This window comes from Halichoeres trimaculatus, unplaced genomic scaffold (genome assembly GCF_033239565.1).
Source record: "Halichoeres trimaculatus isolate MK-OKI-2021-1 unplaced genomic scaffold, fHalTri1.1 fHalTri1_scaffold_16, whole genome shotgun sequence".
Lineage (NCBI taxonomy): Eukaryota > Metazoa > Chordata > Actinopteri > Labriformes > Labridae > Halichoeres > Halichoeres trimaculatus.
Window position 1 is genome coordinate 26,749,312 of NW_027437194.1, and position 24,763 is coordinate 26,774,074.

General features: G+C 41.2%; 1 protein-coding gene across 1 annotated transcript in view; it reads left to right on the forward strand.

Moving 5' to 3' along the window:
* Positions 1-12,293: 12,293 nt before the first annotated feature.
* gnaz (guanine nucleotide binding protein (G protein), alpha z polypeptide) overlaps positions 12,294-24,763 on the forward strand; it is a 47,771-nt gene continuing 35,301 nt past the window's right edge. The window contains exon 1 of the mRNA XM_074690401.1: positions 12,294-12,580. The gene's annotated coding sequence lies outside the window, so the exon portion shown is untranslated. The remainder of the gene's footprint in view (positions 12,581-24,763) is intronic.

Consider the following 24,763-nt stretch of genomic DNA (forward strand, 5'->3'; position numbering starts at 1 on the left):
AAAAAAGAGGTTAAGGTCAAAGAAATATGAGCTTCACAGCACTGACGCTTGAGCCTGTGATGAAGAATGATGTTGGTTGAAATGTCAGTCCATACCACTACAAAGGCCAGACAAATAAAAACCACAGCTGAATCCCACATGAAAACAGGGTCAGGGCCCTTCTTGGCAAGTCAGTTCACCCAGACTTGACTGTGTGTTGTTCACTTACACACATACTTTCACACAACTGAAGAGATGTTTGTAGGTCTTAAGCCTCTCTGCATTAGCTAGCTGTGAACTATCAGCGAAAACCACCCTAGAGGCTATTGAAGTCAGGCATCATCAAAACTTAAGGAGCTCCTAGTAACCTGTTACTCCACAAGCACATTGACATCTTAGAACTGCAGGCCTTCCTGTGAAACTTGGTAGGAAAGTGGTTTTGCAGGCTAGTAATAGCTTTTCCCAATTTTTAACCATCTCACAAGTCTGTGGAGGCAGACACCCTCTGTACCTGAGACATGTTCGAACCTAACAATGACCTAAGATGTAACAATGACCCACAATGTACTAACAACCCAAAAATGTAAAAACTACATAAATGAATAAACTAGAAAAGCACTCAGAGAGTGCAGACCTCCACAAAGCATATTGTGATTGTCACCAACACTTTAGTCCTACTTTAATGTTATACTCCTTTTCAGCAGACTGTCTGCTACAATTTGGTGCAATTTAGTTGCAGGTTTGTACAATAATTTGTTTCCTGACAGTGTTAAAAATGATGATGACCCAGTACATATTTCATATTCTGGATCTTAGTATCCAGAATATTGCCATACTTTTACATCTGTAAGAAATTATGGTGACCTTTTCTTGTATTGTTTTGCAAAGCAATCTGACCATTTATCCTGGAGTTATATACACATATGGTGGAAACGACCCTATCTCACAAAGATCCTGGATCCAGATGGTGATCCAGATCACCTCCAAAATTTAATCACTTCTTCCTTACCCTATTTCAAACATTTTCTAATAATTTCATCAAAATCAGTTTGATACTTTTTGAGTTATGCTGTTCACAAATAAATTCTCCCAACAACACAACCTTCTTGTTAATGAGTGCAATGAGCCTGAAATGTAATAATTAACCCAAAATGTGACAAAGTGCTGAGCCTGAAATAAAAAAAGGTAATAAAACCCTAAATGTAAAAACTTTTTATTAAAAATGTAACAACTTGTTACATTTTTGGTTTTATTACATTTTTTATATTACATACTGGCTCAGCACTTTTGTTATATATCAACAAGCTATTATGTTTTCAGGCTTTATTAATACATTTTGGGTAAGTTATTACATTTTGGATCATTTTTACCTTTCATGCTCTAACAAGGCCACATTGCAAAAAACTGGAACCATGAGCAGTTGTTTATGTTTTATTTACTATGAAAAATGTTCTTCTCTGCCACCTGACGAGTCCAGAAAAAAATTTAATGTCAATATACTTAAGACAAAAATGTGGACTGATTATCTTGTAGAGAAAATAAAATCAAAGTGGAAAGGAAAAAGTTGCTGGTCAACTTTCTTGACATAAGAATAATGACTTCAACAAGTAATTAAATAAGAACATTTTTTACCCCATTGGCAGATTTTTCTTACTCTTTGCACGCGATTCAGGCATCATTTTTGTCTCATTATCTTAAAATTATACATTTTTTGAACTTGTCAAGTGAATGTGGCTCATTTCAATTCTAATAAGACAGTCTTTACAAAACATAGGACATAAAAACTTGATCACATTTTACTTGGAGTAGGTTTTAATCTGATGGTTAAGGTAGGCCCAGACCAGCCCTTAGCTTTGCTCTTAGAGGTTTCCATTAGTATGGGACTTAGTCTACACAACTCCTGTCACTTCACCTCCTACTACTCTGAATTGATACATGTCTCTTTGATCAATACTTCTGAACCTGCTTCATCTCCTCCTGGGGCTGCTGTTGTATATTTATTACAGTCTCTAATATTTCCTAACTTTCACTCCCCTCTTCACAGTCCCTGGACCAAGCCAGTCACAGAGGATGGTGGTCTATCAGTGGTCTGGTTCCTCTTGAGATTTCTACACAGCAGAAGGAAGTTTGTTGTCGTCACTGTTTTCAAGCGCTTGCTCATTGGTGGATTATGTTAACTCCAAGTAAACAATATTACAAGGCATATGATCCGGACAGAGAGCCTCGGTATTCATTATTCATTCATTACAGAATTGATCTGAGAGAAATTACTCATTCACATCCAGTGGAGTGATTACTTGTGCCTGACAATAGGAGCCCTTCCTATTACAGCGTGGCTGGTGCCAGGCGAGACAGTGTCTTTCCTGCAGATAAAGACAGCATTAGGGGTTTAGAAAGGGGTCAATGGGATTCCCTCAAGCTAAAGAGTGAGGGGATTACCAAAGTCTGCAAAGAGCTGCTTTTCTTACAGATTATGTACAATCTGTTCTCAGCAGCAGGGCCACATATTCACTAGATCCAGGGGCAGCTTTAACTCCAGGCCTTTGTCACTCAGAGGCACATGAGGTTCCTCTGCAGCATCCGTTGACCTGCCCTCAGACACCTTGGGACATGAAGCTAATGCTACCTGTGTTTAAATGAGTTTTCATTCCTCTTAGCTTCTTGACTACTTGTCAAACAGCAGCAACCCCACTCCCCATGAGCAGCAGGTCTTATTCAAACACTAACACCAGCTGTTTTTCCCCCTATGTTTGATATTACACATGAGACATCTCAGAACGCCTAAATCTAAGTGTCTGTACTTGATAACAGAGTAGTTGAGTATTAATGGTAAGGAGGATGTCTGTCTCTACCCTTTAAAATGTCCTAATTTGAATCAGCAGCTGTCACAATTTTCCCAAGAACACACAGATACCAGAAGGGAACATTTGTTTTTATTGTGACCATCACAGCTGTTCATCGGCACGGGGAAGGATAAAAAAATTGGCTACAAATTTATAGTCAGTGGTACTTCTGGATACACTTAATGAGTATATAATATATAAATTTCAGTCTTTCTCCCTTCCCTGTGGTTACCCCAGCTTTTCATGATTTACAGTAAAAAAAAAATCCATATTTTTCAATGGTGTTTTTTAAACAACAACTCTAAAAAAAAAAAAAAACTAAAAAAAACACACCAACACTTATTTCAGCCTCTGTCCTAATAATGTTGTTTTTAGCTGCTGTCACTTTAAAATACCCCAGTTCACAAAACCCCCTTGCCTCTGATTGGCCAGCCCTCTGAAGGGCTGTTGGGGAGCTATGGGGAGACCTTGGTGTTTGAGGCCCGCCCCTCCAACATATCACAAGCCACTGAGGAGATCTTCTTGTGATGACCTCACATGATTTTAGGAAGTCTTGTAAAGAGCTTGTGAAGCTCTTGTGTTACTTAATACTAACCTATGTTAATTTAGAAGCTTAGTATAAATATCCAGCATTGATACTTTGTATGAGAATGACATTTCTGTCCATTACAATTACTTTGTATTTTACTGTGAGCTTTTGTTACAACTAAATTTCCTCCTATGTAAGTAAATATATCAGTAAAACTTATCTTAATTAAAGTATGATGACTAGCCAAGTTGAATGTGTTCACACAAATATTTCAGTAAATGAAATCAAATGAATGCTTAATTTTGCATTTCACATTATTTCATCTACAAAGGTTTTCTGTACAAGAAAAGTATAACCTGTACCTGTTTTTTTGTTGTTGTTTGCTTGTTTTTTGTTTTTTTTGAACCAATTACTCCCTGTAGTAAGCATTCATTCTTGCTGAATTGCACGATACGATTAAAGTTTGCAACTTACTTAAATTTACTGACATTTCTGATTGGAAATGCAGAACGCTGCACAACATCCAACTCACCACTTGAGGCAGCATCACGCTCTGAAGCTTGCTACAAATTAAGAAAAAGAAGGCATCGCAACAGTCCATGGTCTACTTCTGGTAAAGTTCTTACAAGGGGAAGGTGGTAGCACTGTTAAAAACTTTAGGTAAAATTGTGTGATTTTTCTTTTTTTTAAACTTTGTGTCACAAAAGTAAACAACCAAGTAATTAACAAGCCTGTATTCAGCCTAAACTATGTTTTTCCCCAAATTAGCCAGTGGTTACTCACAAAGTAGCTCTTTCTTGGCTCCTCTCAGGGTCCAGTTGTTGAAAAACGGGCTGAAATGCTTGCTTGCTAGCCAAAACGTGCAACTAAGTGCCCTCCTGGTTGGAAAAACACACTACACTGCCCTCTTGGCTGGTTACAACATGATAAACTACCCTCTTGGGAGGCAAAAACATATGCTACAGTGCTCCAGAAAACACATGCTGAATATGCTGTATGTGTCTTTTTTTTTTCTTTTGGTCCCTGCCCTTCAAAAAGTCTGTGCACACCACTGATACACCAGTGTTGTAATTTACTCAAAGGCAACATAGAGAATAGATGGCCAAAAAAGAAGAGGAGACTCTCTTAAAAATAAATCAAATCAAGAAAGAAAGAAAGAAAGAAAGAAAGAAAGAAAGAAAGAAAGAAAGAAAGAAAGAAAGAATGAAAGAAAGAAAAAGGCCCACTTAAATTTCTGACATGCCAATAACTGGCAGTGGAGGACACTGACAAATACCAGACAAGGTTGGTTCACTCAGGATTAAAACACACATCACCCCAGGTTATAATAATTATACAAATGCGATTTTATGTGGAAAAAGTACAGAAAAAAAAATCATCAATAACGAATTCCCTAAATCTGACACGGAATGAACATAGACTGGATAATAGCGCAGAAGTTTAAGCCTTCTCAGCCGTCTTTGACTGTCTGAACATTTTCTGTTAGAAGTGTAATACATGTGCTTTACCACTAGGTGTCAGCATTTCCTTTGATAATGGGGGACACTGCACAGAGGCCTACCTAAAGCAAGCCCTGTACAATGAAAAGGTACTCTCCAAAAGTTTCACCTGTATTTTCTCTTCTTCTTTCCATGTTTCAGTTTCCATCTGTTTTTTTTGAGAGCGGTCATCTGAAGAGAAACTGAATGCAGTCAGTAAACCAGCAGTGACTGTGATTGTCTCGTTAACATGTCAGAATCCAATTTACATGTTTTAGACCATGATCACAGCCATATTGAATAAACCAAAAAGAAGACTTTCTTCTTCTGTTGAACAACCAAGCTCATTAGCTGCTTACACATGAGATGTTCCTCATCCGGCACACAGACCGACCCTGCTAAATGCTCCATTTCTCTAACTGACTTGAAGAACTTGATTAATCTTCTGATCTGATTAGGTATGAAGACAGACAACACTGTCTATGCAGGAGGAGGTCAGCAGAGAGATCCAACCTCCAGGTCTTGGGATGCATAAAAAGGAGACTCTACTACAGGGCTGCAGGCTAAAAAAGTTAGGAATAGATTGACATGATTAATAACATTTTTTATAACATCTGCAGAGTTGTGTATCTTATGACGTCACCTCCAAGCCAGTCAATACATGTTTGTTAAGTTTTCAATAAATCAAAATTATGTGCGGCTGTACGTCAGAGAAGAATATCCGTTGTTAGGTTTTGTTATTTGGACTCTGTCTGTCGCTCCCTGCCAAGTTTACTTTTAAGGAGAGCAGTTTCTCTTCTCCAGAAGATAATGCATCAGTGCCAGCAGGACTTTAGTGACATACCTCCTTCCCAGAGAAATATAATCTACGGCTTTATATCCACTGACACCAGTGACACAGATTCCATGTTTGTTGTCACAAACAAAAAAGACTTTTAACTCTCTGCTGGCTTCCCTTTTGACAGGAAATTTAACTCATGCATGCAAAGTTGTCATCACAGATAAAAGGTGCTAAATTATGATACAAATGTTTGACATCATTGTTTTTTATTTGTTTATTTCTCATTTTACAGAGTCCCACACTAACAGCTGAGGCAGGGACTCTGCAGCCTCTCTTCCCCCTTCCCTCAAGCAGAGTCCGGGGGAGAATGCCTGTTTGAAGCTCTCCCCCTGGGCTCCAGGGTTCTGTGGGATCCGGGTGTGCTGACACTGTTAGCACGCCTGATATGAGAGCCTGATCAAAGCTGGCTCATTCTGCCTGACCGATTTCCACAGGATTAAGGATTAGGGAGACAGGAAGCTGGGAGAGGCACAGAGACAATCTGGGAGAGACAAAAAAGGGATGGTGTTATGGTGAGTGAAAGGGATGGAAAAATGTTGAAGGAGACAGAGGGGTCATAAGGCGTTGGCAGAGAAAGTTTCGAGGAACAGAACAGAGAATAAAGTTAGGAAGTCATTCTGAGAATGAATAAATCCGGACTACACTAAGTATATTAAACAGACACACCAAAGGACATCATAAACTCGCCTTTCTTAAGCTACTGGAGTGAATTAAAAGACAATCCTCTGGCTCAGTCACCGTCTTTTTCAAATGAAGTTTTCCCAGGGAACAGACCGTCCTGTCCATGAAGAGTTAAATCTGATACGAGGGGAGAATCTGGGAGATAACCCTGCTGTGCTCAAAGGGTGGAGTATGCTATTGTAATCCAATATCTCCTTTCTCAAATTCAGCACACGTCTTCTGCATGTCAGAGACAGTGTGTTGGTTCCTGCACATGTGAAAACAATGTTTAAGGAATGGGCCTCATATTCTGCTGATTAGCAACAGGTAGAAACAGGAAGTCAACCTCTGCAGACTCCTTTCCTTCCTCTAAATCTACCCTTGATGTTTTAGTTTTAAAGTCCACTTTCTTGTTTTCATCAGTCCATCATCCATCAGAGTCTGAAAAACAGAGAGTGGCCTCCACACAAGTGGAGACTTTTTGTTATTAATGAGGTGCATAGATTTACTGTTGGCACAGTCATTTAGGTAATACCAGTTGAAAGATGAAGCCAATACAGACACATTAACATCAGCAGTTCCTTGAGTGTCCACAAGGGGCTCACTCTAAAAGGGATGAAGGCTCTTCCAGGCCTCAGAAATGCAGGAAGAACATTTAAAGAGTACAGCTAATTTCTGTGTTCATGACAACTTCAGACTGATGTGTTTTGATCAAAATAACTGTTTATTATTATTATTATTATTATTATTATTATTATTATTATTATTATTATTATTATTATTATTATTATTATTATTATTATTATCGTTATTATTATTATAATTATTATTATTATTATAATACAGATTGGACTTGTGGAATATGGTTGCCTTAACCCCTCACTGGCTGATTTAATTAACAATTATAAAAATAGATTTTTTTTTTAAATGTGTTTTTGCATTCTTACAGATGTGAAATTAAGTGGAGATTGTAAATTTGAGTATAGTACACACAATAGTAATAACTAAGTTATATTGTATGTACAGACATAAGAAGTTCATCTTCCGACCAATTTATTGTGACATAGTGGATCTGTTAAGATCTTGGGTATAATGAGATACAAAGGTCATTTCAGCTGCATCAAGACCTGACAGGGTATGCCACAAATTGGCGACAACATGCATCAAGTGGTTAAGTTACTACAGCTGCCTCTCTCAAATCAACAATGCTAATTCAGCTGCTGAACACTTCCTCTCTGTTGTGTTTGAGTCATTACAGGATTTTCTTCATCAAAAACTGGAAAAACAAGGGGGGTTTCATGTTGTTTGTGGTACTTACTGGTGATCCAGGAAGTCTAGACCTCAGATTCAGAGAATGAAACCTCACTTGAGGCCTCCACCATCGTTTCAGTCCTGAAACAAAAAAAAACAAAAAATAACAACAACAAAAAAATTACTATAGGGCTCAACAGCTCTTTACACACTGCAATAACCCAGCATCACTGAAAATTACTTTTCAGTGAAAACACCTGTGTACTTAAATAGGAAGCACGAGACGCTCGACTTGTAAACACACAGCTGGAACACCACATGCTCACAGTGCGGTGCGTTCTTACTCCAGCACCTGGTCTCAGCAGGAACATACTACGGTACTGTGCATAGATTTCAGCTTTGCATTCAACACAATAATCCCTTCCCCAGATAAACACCAAAATCAACTGCCTGAATGTGGCTCTTGTTCTACCTGAAAGTGAATCACAGACTTCCTGTTGCAGAGAAAGCAGCAGGTAAAGCTGGAAAAACATCTCAGATCCTTATCAGAGGCTCTACTGAAGGAAGTGTTACTACCCTTACATGCTGCTTTTCAACCGCAGGGACTTTTCTCAACTAAGGACTTTTTGAGGAGCTACGTGCTTTCTGACTGCAGAAACTAGGGTTTTATTCCATTTGGTGGAGCATCAGCTGCCTTTTTTACTCTCTGTCCACAATTACACCACACTCAGCTGTGTTTAACTTGGTTTAATAAGTTCCTAAACAATGGTATTCTTTGAGCCTGATGGTGTGAATGTGTCTGTCAGCTCCTGGTGTTACAGTTTAAAGCGTGACCCTGTAAACTGAAGACCTTCAGTGGATATTAAGTTTACAGCAGTGGCTTTGCCACTTGTACATGTCTCCTTTAAATGTCAATAAATCCCTCTGCAGTGAAATAAAGCACACTCAAAACAAGCACAGACTAAATATCCTCCATGCTAAGTGGTGAATTGCTGGGCTGCATCTGACTGCCTCTTATTTGCCTCGGGGTGGACAGTAGTTGCAGTTACATTTGTATTTCGTCCATCCATCACTGACCTTATTTGTATAATCTTCATGTGACTTCAGACCTTGGTTGGGATGCAGGAAAAGTTCCTGGGCCAAAGAAATTTTTGGATCCTGGAACTTCTGGCGGAAAAGCCCCATTAGAGCCTTTTCTGGCAAGAGACTGTGATCCATCATAGCCAAACCTCATTTTACAACAAGATCAGTACCTTTGGGAACAGGTATGTGTCCATCTGCAAAACACTGTCAAAGTGTCTTCTTGTGAGTTCAGTCAGTCTTTGTCTTCAGTCTTTCTTTATAAAGGGTAAAGGTACACCATTATTTCTGGTCTAGCTTGTGCGCATGAACATTGGTCAGTTTCTTAATAAAGTGGCTGAACTGACTGCATCTTCCTTGACAAATCTCTGTGTATGTAACACACCATAGAGAATGTCTCATCTCATTATCATTCAGTCCACACAAATTTCAAACTGGACACTTGACCACGACCAGTGGTTGGAAGACAAAGTCTGATTTCACATATCCAAATGTCTTCATTTGACGCCTGCAGCAGAGAAATATTAGCTGTCGCTGTCAGATCAGATTATATCTGATGGGTCTGGGCTGGTCACTGGTCTTTGCACTTCTATCGACTCACTAAGTCATCACTCAGAGCAGAGACTGAAACCTTTCAGGTGATAGAGCACATCAATACAGACCTGGAGATACATCCTGAGCATTAAGGCCAGGTAGATCATCGCAGCTTTGACATTTGAAGGTCAAAAATGTAAACAGCAGTTACGAAGCCACAGGGGACAATCTTGTTTAGAGCCAAGACGACAGTAAGTGACAGCTTGTCTTAAAAAAAACAGGAGTGTGAGGCTGAGTCACAAGAACGAGATGTTTTAACAACTTTAGTGAAAAAATATAGGACTGGGAAAAAGAAAACAGGACATATTTATTCAGTCTCTTCAGACATTGTAACTGTGCATGAACTATTTATAGAATAGAATAGAATAGAATAGAATAGAATAGAATAGAATAGAATAGAATAGAATAGAATAAAAAATACTTGATATATCCTCAGGGGGAAATTCAGGAGGAGTCACAGCAGCAATCTAGAAAACAAAAGTAAGAAAGTGTATAGAAAGTGCAAAAAGGTCCATAAGAAATAGATGCTGACAGCTTGTCCATCATTGTCCAGTTCAGCCAGTCTCCACCTCCACAGGGTCCAGGACTGAGCTTCTTCAGCAGTCTGTTCAGTCTCTGTCTCCTGGATCCTGTCTGCTCACAGCAGGTGAAGCTCTTCCAATGTGGTGTTGGTGTCTGATGTTAGCTCCATTAGCCATGTCTGTGAATAGCATGATGCTACTCTGCCCTCTAGTTCGTCCATCTTATTGGAGATAGATCTTACGTTCCCAATAACGATGGATGGAAGGACAGGTCGACGTCATCACTTCTTAGCTCACACCTGAGAACCAGCACGTCGTCAGCACCTCTTTCTTCTCACCATGTGGGAAACATCAGGCCTTGCACCAGTTAGCATTGACATGCTAACGGCTGATAACAGCTGATTTCACATGTAAACAATGTGGTCATGGTTACATGTAGGATCTTCAGACAAACACAGGAGCAAAAATAGTAAAAATATCACTGAAGACAAAACCAGTTTGGTGTCCATGATCAACAAATAAAACATCCACTCCAAATACAAAGATGACAAAAAGGGACAAAAAAAAAATCACAAGAAACGGACAATGAAGAGAGAGCTGTCACAACAAGGCAGTATTGGGCTGTACATGTTAAGTAAATATGTAAAAAATAATATGAATAAATAAATAAATATTTCTCCTACCTGTCGCTTCAGGTGATGATCGAGCATTAGATCCTTTTTTTATCAAGTGGCAACGTACATGATTGATAAATGGCAGTAGTGTAGCATCATGGTGACTTGTTGGACGCACACATGGTTTGGTACACACATACACAGCCACTTAAGAGACCTGCTATGGTCACCATGTAGGCTAACATCAAAGGTGATTGGCCACACACTCATTCTGCAAACCAGCTGTTACATCATCATGACTCATCATGACTGACAGGTATCAAGGTGTTGAACAAATCATCATTTCCTCCTCCCTTATCCGCCACTCTGCCTTTCCAACCTGCTCCGAGCTATTCCATTCACAAAAACAGGGGCCTGTAGCCATTTTGGACAGCTGCTTTTTTTTCTTCCTTCATGGGCCCCTGATGGCATCTGGGCAGCTGCACCACTATTGTTATTTACGCCACTGGCATGTGGCTAATTATAAGGCAAATGGATGCAAGTTGAGAACTAAAGAGTATCAGACATGTGTCTGTGCAGTTAAACAGGATATCTGCCGCCTGTGACTATCTCCACATCAAAACTGAGCTGGTCTTCTGTACAGGACTTCCTCTCATGTAATATTATCGCTCTGAGGTTTCAAGTTTGAGATCTTTGCTGAGAGTTGCAACACATCACAACGTTTCTGCAGATTTAACAAAAAGACACAGGCTGTGTGGTATGACTGAGGCACTGTTTTGGGTAATTATTGATATATGTTAAGTGAATTAAGAGGAATCGAGTCACAGCAAGGAAGACTTGAAGAAAGAATGGGGACAATACACCTCCTGCCTGCCAGACCGGATTAAAAAAGACTGGATGAAAGGTCAGGGAGAGGCAAAGTTTTCACCCCCACCAGATGTGCACTTTCACTGGCCTTTAGCCGATTCATTATCTCACAGTTCATGACACCAGGCTTGGTGTCCAGGCAATTACATTACTCTCCACACCCTGAGCAACCTGATCTGGGGATTTTTGCTGCTGGACAGTGTGTGTGTTAGTGTTTGTCAGTCTGTGTCAGGAGGAGGAGGAGGAGAAGGAGGAGGGAGGAGTCTTTTAACACATTGGTGGCATCCATAATGACAAAGCGATAATTCACATCAAGCTCAGGCTTTGGGGTCGCACTGTTTCTGCATTCACTCGTGTATTCTCAACGGAGAGAGAAAAACATGCTCATTTTATTTTATTTTTTTTAAATGTTCCAAGAGATTAAGAAGAAGCAGAAAGAGGAACAGAGCCGTTCACACCCAGAGTCTCATTTGCCGAAGCTTCTATCAATTCCTCCTAATAACCAATAGAAATAAAGGAAGTGGTCCCTCTGTCACAGAAACAGTTGGCACAGAAACAGCACATTACACCATCATCCAATCCCCCTCCCATTCCTTTGTCGTCATCTCTCCCCTCCCCTCCCTTCCTCTCCTCTCCTCTCAGTCCCCTCCTCCTCCTCCTCCCTGCCTCTCTCCCTATCTTGTGCCTTTTTTGTCATCAATGAAATTGCAACCAATCCTGCTGTAGGTCCGTCAGCAACATACAATATCTCGAGAATTACTCACAATCTCAGCTCTGCTTGGATTATTTAATGACTTTTGTGTATGTTTAATTATTTAAGCATAAATTAAAGATACACTGGGTGCTGCTGCCACCTCATCAAAGCCTGTTTTCCTCCCCTCTCTGTTTCTCTCATGATTTAATCCTGACTATTTCCCCCTTCTCCCTCTCCCTCTCCTCTCCTCTCCTCCCTCGCGCTGTCTATCCCTGCTGACTCCTCCCTCCATCTCTCCGTCCTGCACTCCCTCTCTCTGCCTCACTGTCTCTGACACACTCGCACACACACGCACACATATATACACGCCCTCCACCCCCATCGCTGCAGTGTCTCAACTGCCTTGGAGCAAACAAGATAGGATATAGAACACAGACGTTAATAAGAGACAGGGAGAGGAAGAGGAGGAGATGTTCTGGTTTTCGTGTGTGTTTTTGCCGTGAAAAAAAAAATGAAGATCTGAAGATGAAGCAGAGGAAGAACTAAAGGTGGATTGCACACAGCCTTTCTCTCCTTGCAAGGGCTTGTCTGCAGTATCCTTTGTAAATGGATGCTGCCTTGTGAACACGGTAAGACTCTCAGAAACAGACAGCTTTTTTTCTAATCACTGCAAGTGGTCTGCTCTGGGCACAGAAGGAGGACATAATGCTCTTCCACTGCGGCCATTGTGAGGAGGGAGAGAGTGTTTTCCTGATAAAAATGGGGAAGGTGATGTTTAGAGATGGCACACAGGCTGTCCAGTCCCCTCCTCCACCCTGCGAGCTGTGTGCCAGCGGACGCTGCTGTGTTATTGCTTGCAATTTGACTCACCACCTCCCAAGAGCATCCTCTGTTCTTGAAGACTGCTTTTATCTGAGTGCAGTGTTTAGTCCATGTAATTACTGTATGTAGGACAAGTGAAGGATGCATTGAGGATGTGTGTCTGTGTGTTTGCGCGCATGTCTCTCCTCTGCTCTGCTCTGCCCAGGCCATAAGCTGTGAAATGGAAAGAAGGGGAAATGAGAGTAAAAGCACCATCACACACAATCAGGTGCTGGGCGCTTACAGCTGGCTTTACAAGACTCTGGATGTGAGGTGTGCAAATCTGGTGGAGCTTGACTCTGCGGGCACTGGGGAAAGCGGGCAAATTGTGGCCTGACAGTGGCACAGGAGTGCTGTAGGATTGGCCAGAGGAGCCTGCTGTCTGCTGTTCTCACCAGCGTTCATTAATAGTAATCTCAAGCTGGGGTTTGCTGGTTTCTCTCTGCTTTTCAGCGTAAATCTCACCGATAAAAGAGGCAGAGCAGAAGTGTTTGTCAGTCTGCAAGCGGCGCAGAGTGATTTGTGACATTTATGTCTGAACAATCTGAATCCTTTTCTGTGTGTGTATTTTTTTTCAATGGGGGTTGGGATTGGTTGTGTAGCATCAGGAGAGCATGTGTATTTATGTGTAGTGTATGTGTGTGAGAAAGCCAGTGCAGGGAGGGGTCGAGGGGCTGGGGGTGGTGGTGGTGGTGGTGGAGGGGGGGTTAACAGTAGGGAGGCAGATGGGGCAGAGGGGCGGAGGTTGATGCAGCAGAGAGACTACAGAGAGCAAAAGAAGAAATGAGAAGACTTATAACAGATTGGATGAAGCGAGAGGAGGGGGGCTGTGTTAATTTCACATCTTTTCTGAGCGTGTGACACAAGAAGACTGCTGGACGTGTCTGCGATGCTTCCACCAGCTTACATCCAGGCCCTCAGACATCTGTGAATCAAGGCAAAGATGGAGGATGATGATTTCTCCATATCTTCATCCCGAGAACGCTGCTGATACAAAAACAAAAAAAAGATCAGGAATACGCGAGTGATACTTTCACTGAACCCTGCGTTGGACGGCCTGATATTTTCTGTTTGATAAATCCAGAATCTGGATGAAAATATTGATCAGGGCATGGTGTGATGCTAACAGATGGGTATGAGCCTTTATGGATGTTTTTTCACTATGAAAAGAGAATGCTGTTATCCTGAGTGCAGTTGGTAGTTTTTGCAGCACACATCTCAGATTAGTAGCACAAGTATCTCACAACCTTTCTCAATTTCTCACACATCATATTTGTATCTCCAATAAAACTGAAACTGAAGCAGCTATTGGCAAATTTCTTTTTTAGATCATTTTTGTATCAGTGGAATGATCCTAAACGCTGTAAGTTGTCATTTAGTTGTGAACAACGCTCAGTAATCATCTCTAAGAGCCTGAAGTGACATCTTCAAATTGTTTCTTGTGCCAAACTAACAATTCATGACCCAATATTTTTCATTTCTGAGCCAAATTACAGCAATTCCTCACAGTGGTGAGGATTTGTTTTGGGGTTTGGGGATGGAGTCTTCTTCTATTGTTTCAGGTGTTGTTTCATAAAAACTTAAATTCATGGCAGATAAAGGACGTCAGGCAGTCAGTTGGACAACTGTGGCCTTCACCGTCAAACAACTGGATGCAGAAGAACAATCATTTTGCAAGCAAACAACCCCTCCATGAATAGACACTGTCTACATCTTTCACATGAACAGTATAATTTATGGATGTAGCCTCTGTGACATCACTCAATTGTTTCTGATGTATAGCTTTGAAGCCTATTGTTCGCGGGTGTCATATTGAAAATGCTAAACTCAAGCTAGCTCTATTTGAGTTAGGATGAAAGGAGGCCATCCTTTGGTGGATTTTTTGAACCATGTAAACATGTGGGGTGACACATAAGTTATGATGATTGGCTAAATGTAGAGTGCAGTTTCATAGTTAGCCAATCAGAGCCAGGGTTAAGGAAGGTGGAAGTTGTTGTTACAAACCTCAATGCGGCACAAACAACCACACAGGAGAGTGAGAAGCAAAAGTGGCGAGCCAGGAGCAGTATGTTAAGTTATAAGAGGCATTTTAATGTACTTCTACTTTGAAAAAATACTTAAAGGAGGTTTACAGTGTGTACCAGTTGTCTGTAGCTGTGTGATAGTGTGTTATATTGAACTTATAAGAGGGACAACAAGTTTAAAGCATTTCATTGTTTCACTGTTATGGAGACTATGTAGTTGAAAATATTTTAAAGTACAGTATCTAACAATGGTCTGGAATCTGTGTGATAGTTTTTTTTTATTTTCATTTCACACTACATTGAGTTAAAAGCTTTTCTTATTGATGGAACTTTTAGCGGTGAAGAAAACTCTTCAATCAGGACCTACAGTACGTCTACCAGATGTAGTTTGAGGTCCATTATGGTCCATTAAGGAGGTTTTTCAAAAAGTAACGCAGCAATTACTTTCCGTGGTAACTAATTACATTTATGAAAGAGTAGTTCCTTTACTAACTCAATTACTGCAAAACAATAACTCTAACTTATTACCCTTTTAAAGTAACTTAACCAACACTGCTGGGTAAACTAACCTCCTCAGTGCATTGCTGGAAAATTTGTTGACAGTGGTCGGCTATCGTTGCCTAGCGTCAAATATGCCCTGGGATGCGAATGCCGGCTTTTTAGGGATCCTTGTCTGAGCTAGCTTAAGCTAGCTTATGAAAATGACTTAGAGCCAAGACTTCCTTTGTCCTTGCTGTGTTTATATCTTAAACACCAACACTTTCACTGTTAAGTCTATTACGTCCCTTAGCATCGTGAAAAAACTCAGAAACATGTTTTTTTAGAATTTACTCCTAATCTAGAACTTTTTAAGATGCTTGTTTGTCAAACAAAAGTTATATTTCTTATGTTTGATACATTCTGGGTTGAAAATCTTGACCGTAGTTTGGAAATTTTGATCATCTGGAACAGGTTGCTGGCACCACTGGCCTCCACATATCTTTATAGAGGAAATCCTGAGACTACTACTAATGGGAGCCTGCCTGTTTCTGCTCTCCACACAGACTGTTTTTTCTTTTCTTCTTTTTTTATTGCACACACCAAAGCCTGATGAACTTTGGTCAATTTGATCTGGACTTCTTGAAAAGGAGCCAGAACACTTCCAGCGCTAAAAACTGGGCTGCATGTACAGATATTGATCCTACATTATCATGAAGAATCTCTAAACAGTGATAAAATGTTTGGTAACCATCAGAAAGCCTCGCAAGGTCACATCCACTGTGAGACAAGCTTAGAAAAATGAATTAATCTCAAATTAATCTTTTCATCAGAGCTGCACAGTCTTCATCTGCAACCTGCCAGCAAATGTCAGAGGTCACTGACGACCTTGGCTTTAAAATGATGGATGATCGGTTGCAACGTGAAATATCTGAACACTGAAAAGGTTAATCACGTGCTTATATGGGTCTATACCCAGTTTCACACACAAACACACTGAGAAATGTCATCACACCCTTATTACTGATTATTTCAACACAATAATGGAACAAACTGACAGCCTTGACTTTGGTTTTCAGTCTTTTTGAAGCTGATAGAAAAGCATGAAGATTGAAAATCATAATAAATTAGGCAAAAAATTTTACAGTTTCATTAGTGTTTGAAAAAGAGTCGAGCCACTGACGTGACCTTTGTGCATACAAAAACAAGAGCAGCAGTGTGAAAAAAACCCCTATGCTGAGCTGACCTCCTTCCACCTCCTTTGTTACAGCTACATCCACTTCACTGGGTGACATAATGGCGAGGGACAGCAGGGACAGACGGGTTTTAAAGTGACAGCGGCTACTGGGGTGGAAGCCCTGGCCCAGAGGAGGCCACTATCACTGTTCAGTGCACTTTGGGACACTTTTTGACCTTGTAGGTGTGCTGACAGTTGATTTGTACAATTATATTCAGCTCTATTACAGCTAGGTACCAAGGGAACAGAGCACAGTCCCCCTAGCAGCCTGCTTAATAATATGATTAATCTAAGATGTCATTTATCTCCTGGAGAGCATGTGACAGTAATACCCCTTAATCTATACTCTTTTTTTGTACCTGGCATGTAAATAGATGACGCAGATGCAATGAAATATCCTATAAAACAGCAGACTGTCCCTGAAGTGAAGGCCTCTCAGTGGCTGTATGTGCAGTCAGGGCATTGCTCCCATTCTGCTGGCTCAGCGTTTGTGTTTGTTTTGGGTCTCTAATCCTTGCCAGGTACTGGGACAAAGTGTCATCGCTGTAAGACACATCTCCTCTCAGACAAGCGGCGAAGTAGAAAAGAGAGAGGACTAATAAATAAGCTAACAGCAGAGCATCGGCGAGGAAAGCTGAAAGCTGAGTCCAAAATCTCAGGGCGGGGCTCTGTGAATGAGAAAGGATTAAGTTGGTGCTACATAAAATAACATCAGCTCAATTCATCCCTCTCTGTCTCTTTGGCCTCTTTTCTAATCTATGCTGGTAGACGCGTACAGGGGCCTGTCTGTTTCCCCGAAGCTGGAGAGTGAGAGGGCCTTACTTACCAGCACTCAAATCTGAGAGGGCAGAGCAGAGGGGGACTAACAGAGCAACTTTGTGTTCCATCGCACACACATAACAGAAGTCATATGACAACAAGGAGGTGGACCAGAGAGGGAGGGAGGAGGGGGAGGATGAGGGAGAGGAAGGCCCACTACCCACTGATGAGGTTTGGTTTGATCAAAATAAAAGGAGGTTGTGTGTTGTGTGGGTTTTGAGATCTTAATGCAGTCTTTGAGGCAACAGACTCAGAATGAAGTCAAAGAATTAGCTTGATTTGACAAAGACCTGCAGGTTGACTTTTTTTAAGGAAATACACAAAAGATGTGTGAAGCAGTTCCTGTATGTCCAACGCTGTCTTAACTCGCTGCTTGATATGCTGTAAAATTGCATTTCCTTGTTTGACTTTTTCCACATTCCTCCTCACCAACAGATATGTTTCCTCACTGTTCCCTTTAGCTCCTATTTCACTTACTGCTGTCTCTTTGCCTCCATGTTATAGTGCTGCCTGGATGCTTTAATGGCTGTTTTATCGCTACTTTTGCTGCAGAGTGAGAGATTTCCTTTTCTGCTTCTCAAAACATCAACTGCAGATAATGTCTGTGGTTTGCAGACGTTAGCCTCAATTTCCTTCTGCTGCAGACAGCATTTATCTTTACCGGTATGAAACAATCAAATCAGGTTAGAGAGACAGTTTGCAGTAGTTCATACTGTCTGTAGGACCAAGCTGAATCATTTCAGTCAGTTGCATAGATAGTGAGATAATTTCTGTCTACAAAGCAGGAAATGTCTGTAAGCATCTGTAGAAGTGTGGGAAATTGTTACTTAAAGGCTCAGACACACCTCTGGTCATGTTTGTGTCACACGAGACTCCAGTGTCCACCTTGTACCATCTTCTCCCTTCGCGTCGGCTAGCCTAGCAGCAGCTCAGCCTGTGCACAAACATGCCATTGTCATCGCTGACTGAACTTGTGACTCAGTGTGACCCGCTGGATCGGTGAAGGGGGAACACAGGCATTGAGATCGGGAGTGTTAAACAGAGCATTATCACAAAAAAGCATCTAGCGTACAGAGTCCTCACCCCCCCCCCCACCCCACCCCCCACCCTGGCCCGACCCTCTACACAGCCTCACTGTTTTGGGGGAACAGAGAGGAGAACACTGCCCATCATTGTTTCCTGTAATGAATGAGTAGTGTCCTCACATGTGTACAGCATACAGGCATCTTTCTCCACATTCACGACAGCATGTCAGGAAGAGATAACGTGAGAGCCAATTCAAGCATTTAAAATCAAAATAAGACATCATATCTGTTCCTGGTAAAGCCAGTGAAAGACAGTTTAGTTTCAGAGCTTATCTGTAACTTGAGTTTGCATTGTTGGGCCAACTTATTACTAACTATTTGGGAATCTACTGTTTGCCCCAGCAACATTAAAAAACAACTCACCAGAGCTCCATGTGTGTCATAATTAAAAATAATGTCTGCTACAGTTCCACCTATTTAATGACAACACCAGTCACAGCTCTAAACATCAGCTACAAACTTCTTGGCTCTTAAAATGTAAATGCTCCAACAGGGCCACTTTATAGACTGGATACTGGACTAAATTTAAGAGCCTATGGGCAGGGTTTGCAGGAATTTTCATTACTTGTAGTGAACACATAATTCAAGCTCCTCCTCCTTGGCTCAGTGCCAGCGGCAGCACACACCCAGTCTCAGACCAAAGCTACACTCACCAGCCCAGCAGCCACCTGTCGCATTGTGTTTCTAAATCGGAGAGACTCAAGAGCTGTGCACCTGACTGGGCATGTTAGTACAAGCTAATCACAGGTATTTTCCTACCTGGGGTCCCTCTTCCAGGTCTACTCTCCTTCTCGTCCACTACACTCTGCTTGTGAAAGACGCCTGGTGCTCCCAGCCCAGCGTGGCTCCAAATCTCTAGCCAGACTCTTCTCCTCTGTTGTTCCGAAATGGTGGAATGACTTACCAAACTCTATACGATCCACAGAGTCCCTTTCTACTCTAAGAGATGTCTGAAGACACATCTGTTCAGGAAAAACTTCGGCCCTTAATCTGACCTTCTCCTCTTTGTCGTCAGGGGTAGAATGAGTCAGCAGGTCTTAGATCCAGCTCTGAGTGAATATTTAGCACTGATTATTGAATATTGTTAAAGGTTGAATAATATTGTTGCAGTTATTAATTGTGGTTGGTTAGGCTACATTATTTTACATGAAAAAAAAACCTTTCTTGCACTCAATGGCAGTACCTCCAGCCAAATAACTTGCAGTACTTTGTTACACTTACTAAGGTTTTCCCTTCTGTTTAAATTCTTGCTTTTGTTGTACGTTGCTTTGGACAAAAGCATCTGCTAAATGAAACCATAGAACTGTATTTGATTTCATCCCATGCTGCTCTCCAAGAGCCCCAAAGCGCGTGAAAGTGGAGCCAAGCTTTATGTGTTTGGTTTTTTGTTTCACTCGGTTGTGTTTTTCTCTCTCCGTCCTAGCCGCACAGGATAGCTTCTTCCACACACTATTCAACATGCAAAGTGACTAGCACACTAGGCATGCTGTGATTGGCTGAGGTAACCACACTTACTCTCCACCCAGAAACGTTCCTAAACAACCAAAACATCAACATACAGGCTGAGGAAGGGGTTGAGGCAGACACAGACACTGACACACATGTATCAAGGCCCAATGGAGACAATTAAACAGGATTATTCCTGTAAAAGTTCCATTTGTTTTTTTGGAAAATCCAGCAGACACTACCTGTGAATATAAACTCACAAATTTGAGTTGCTCAGACACATGGTTAACTTTTCACACTGTGTTAATAAATGAATGGCTTGACAGGACTAGTAGATCTCAAAAAGCAGCAAAGCCTTGGTACCCACACATTGCTAGTAAAAGAAAATATAACATGTTTTCATGCTAGGAGCTAACACCAGTAAACACCAGTATCAAATCACTCTGTACTTTATAGCACACTAAGTTCCTAAGGCTTAACTGTGGGCCAACGTTGGTCTACATACAAATGGAAAAGACACATTTGGCTTTAAAAGAGAGTATTGTGTTATTTTTAGGCTTTGTTCTTTCCCTCTGGTCCCCTGTAGTAGTTTCACATGATTTACAATTAAAAAAAAAAAAAAAACAACCCTCTTTTTCTCACAATACTTTTATTTATTCTCTGTCCGAAACATTTCAATTTAGATGCTGTCTTTTTAAGGATCCCTGCTCTACAAACCCCCTATCCTTTGATTGGCCAGGTATCTGGAGACCTGTCAGGGGTGGAGCAATGGGCAGACCAAGTGGCAACATCTGGTTTTAAGAAAATTAAAGCCTATGTGGAAATGTGAAAAGGCACAGTTTGTTTGACGGTCCACTCGAGGATGGCTGCAGAAAGACAAGAAACCACAAACACACCAAACCAGAATCACCCATCTCTCTAACAGCACACACTGTACAGGGGGCAATCTTTTCCTGACTCAGCAGTTCAGAAGATGTTAACACAAGTTTGTCCAGTCAGAGGCACAGCTCATGTGACTGACAGGTCTGGCATCCCATAGCTGTCAGTGAGGGGGCTCAAAGCCCACCATTGACCCAGCATTACTAAGGGGCCATTTACATGAGAAAGTTTTATCTGAAAACGGTAAAAAGCTGTAAAAACGCTGATGGACTGGAAACGCTGTAGTAAGCATGCCAGGCCTGTAGGTAGTGCTATAACTGTCTTGTCCAGAAGCAGCTTTTGGGAGATCTCCACCGAAGTAGAGTTGAGCCGGTCATCTGGTGTGTTGGGGAATACTAAGTTAAAAAGTGGAGCAAAAGATGCACATTTTGTGGAAAGACAGTCAGCAGATACAGCAGATTGAGCAGCACAAGAACAACATGGTAGTTCGCGACGATCGTAACAACGGTACTGTTGTACTGTTGTCCTGTTGTATGCACATGCGTGAGGCAGAGTGTGACGTCAGTGTTTCCACTGAAAACGCCGGCTTATTGTTTACACGACAACGGTGTCAGGGGTGTTTCAGAAAAATCCCACTCTGGAGGCCGTTTTCAAAAGTTTGTGTTTTAGGTCGGTGGAAACGGCGTTTCCGTGTAAACGCGAGGCTGATACGCAACAAAACTTTTGCGTTTCACCCTAAAACCGTTGTCGTGTAAACGGCCCCTAATACAACCCTTTGCCAATTAGGCAGGTGACGGAGACTAGGATTGTATATTATACACTGACCTTGGTGTTTGAGGCCCCTTCAACATGTCATGAAATGGTTATGAAATCTTCCTGTGATGACCTCATAATTTCATAAAGTCTTGTGAACATCCCTTCAAAATCTTGTGCTTCTTTTATGGCTCAATTACACCAGATCCAACCCCTGAGAGCTGGGTGGAGGGGTTGTCACTTCACCACCACCCTGCACTCAGCTCCACCCCACACATGGCACCACAGTTCCCACTTTCTGATAATCCCACCACATTTGAGGTAAATGAACTAACCAAGGAAATGTATCACCTCATTCTAAACAGAACAGATGCGTCTCCAGTCCGGCTCTACTTCGTTTTATGTTGACTACATACATCAGCTCACACTGCCTGTGTGTTCAGTTTGGCACCTTTCAGGACACCAGACAGGTAGAGTCACAGGCCAAGGAGTTTCTTTGCTTCCTACTGAATTGATGAACCTCTCTTCATTCATGTAGGGCTGTAAAACCTAAAAACCTGTTGAATCCTGTGCTCATTATCTGGATTTATTGTTGTAGCCAAGTTGAATACAATCTAGTTTTGACCTGGCTTGTTTTATCCTGAAAGTCATTGGGTATTTTTAGGTGGTTTCCGTACACAACTCCCTGTCCCGCTCAGTTTGCCCTATGGTGAATCAAAACATCACAGCTCTGGCAAAAAAAAAGATGGTTGCATGTAAACTGCAACCTGCCACTGCTGGGCCATAACAGAGTGGATCCAGTGTGAGTTGACTCATTGAATTGAATGGAAACCATCCAGTATTGTTGCTTTGTCCCATGTTTCAAAGAATCTAAAATATATTAACAGAGCTGCAAGAAAAGTGTCCTACCTGTGGTTAACAGGTGTTCTGGTTCTGCTTCAGGTTTCTGCTCGTATTGCTCGATCTCTTCTCTTGTGGGAACTAATGCTGTGGTTTTCGAACCATTCAAACATAAAAATATTTTTTAGATGTATTTTTTCCTCTTGTCAAGTGTACTGAAATATCATTTGAAATGAAATCCAGCTAGATATAAGAAGCTTATTGAGATTTCAAGTTGATTTTTTTCTGAGAAAATCAGAATTGGGACACTGTTGGCTCAACCACTTTTCACCAAACATGAGAAAACCTGTCTATCCCTTGCTTTGATGACTTACATTGAGGCAGGAATCTCGCACAAGCATTTAGACACAATGTCATTTGGCATATGAGGCTTTTAGACAGCTCTCCCCAGGAGTTTGCTCTAATCCTTGACGTGTTAACACGCTCAGTTTGAAGCTATTTGACAGCCTATGTTAGTGTGTCTTCACTGCATTCATGTAAGCAACCGGGCATCCTTTGTGAGTGAAAGGGTCTGCTGCTTGTTACATTATTCCTCTGTAGGCCTGATGCTTAGAAACACACGGCATTCAGAGTTTGGTAATGCGTAGATATGATTTGCAGAAAGATGAAGCTTCTTTCTGAAGTCTCTCTTTTGGGATAAAATGGTAAATCTTGCATGAGGCAGTGCTCACTGTCAGATGGTGCTGAGGATGACACTGTTCGCTGCGACCTATATCTCATATGATTCTGACGTAGGATGACTCATCACAGATGCAGCCCCTCAGATGGAAAGCTATTTCATTCCACTTCGATCTTCGCAGGAAAGCGTGCATTTTACCCGTTGTTTTAAGAAGGTAGTCTGTGAATTTCCCAAAAGCATCACATGCTCCTGAGTTATCTACAGGATCTATGTTTGCCATAGCACTGGGGTGAAATTGATCCATCGTTCTACTGCTATAGCATAAAATTGACTGTCTGCTCTCTGCCCCAGATTCCACAAAAGCTGCAGCATTTACAGTCTGACATATGCACTGCTGATCACATGCCTATATTTCACAGCTTCCTTCTAGCCTTCAGTTTGCCCCAATTTGCTCAAACTGATTCCTTTTACTGGAATAGATTTCTCCCTCCTACATACAGCTTTGCTTTTCGTGCAGTTCAATACTGAGGACAACATCATGTTCGCCATTATTTTGAAACAATCTGAGAATCTGTCAGCCTGAAAACTGGAACAAACCTCCATCCAATTAGCTAAAACCAATCAGTTTGAAATGCTGTTTCCAAGTTTTTGTCGTTAGGGTGTAGTGGTGCACTGAACATGGTGTGGTAAAAGATTACCATGCATGTTGATGGGATAAGTAACAACAATCCCTCTCTGATGGTTCCCCAATGTGGTGTTATAAAATGGTTTTCACAGATAAAGATTAAAATCTTTCCGGGACTTTTCCATCTGTCAGATTTTCCAAACTGTACATTAAATGCTGCCGGATGTAGACATTCCTAAAAACCTCACCAAACCTCTTTCATCTCCAGTTCTTTTTCGACCAGCTCCATTTCCACTAATGCAAGAGTCCTCTGGGCGTGACTCTGAGGCACTACAGGACATAGTAGATCAGAGTTTGGATAAATGAAAGCACACAAACAGAGGTCTTTGAGTCGATTGTGTAATTGCACGAAAACTGGGCTATATCTGCTCAAACTGCTCCAAGCTCATCTGTTTATTACATTCTTTTAAAAGACACAGTCACGATCTTTGTGGAAACTTATTCAAAGTTTTTAAGTCACAGTCAAAATCCCCCAACCCCCTCTCCAGAAATTTGAAGTAGCATGAAAAGTTAATTCCTTTTAACAACATGGAAATGTCATAGTAAGTTCCTTTCAGAGAATCTGGAAATGAATTTCAGTAATAAAGTGGTGGTGTAAAAGATTAAAGTCAAAGTAAACTTGTAATATTACAAAACTTTATGTAAATTTGTGAGATAAGGAGTCTTAATACCAAACTATTGGTCTGATATGGACAATTCTAGTGAATTGGTTAATGCTAATTTGTATATTATTTAGGAAAAACATTTTCTATATTCACCAGATCTAAGGAGAACGTATAAAGCAGGGGTCCCTAAACATTTTCCTGTCAGGGCCAAACAACTTTTCCCTTCTCTGAGGGGGGGCCAGGGTCAGTTTGTAAAAAAAAGTGTGATGATTGCAGAGGTGTCCAAACGTATATATTTATTGTTTCCCAGAAAGCCACACATAACCAAATATCAATAACCCTTTCTGGGATCTTGACGGGAAAAAAAAATCAGAAAATAAATAATAACACTATTAATGAAATATATAACACTATTTATGAAG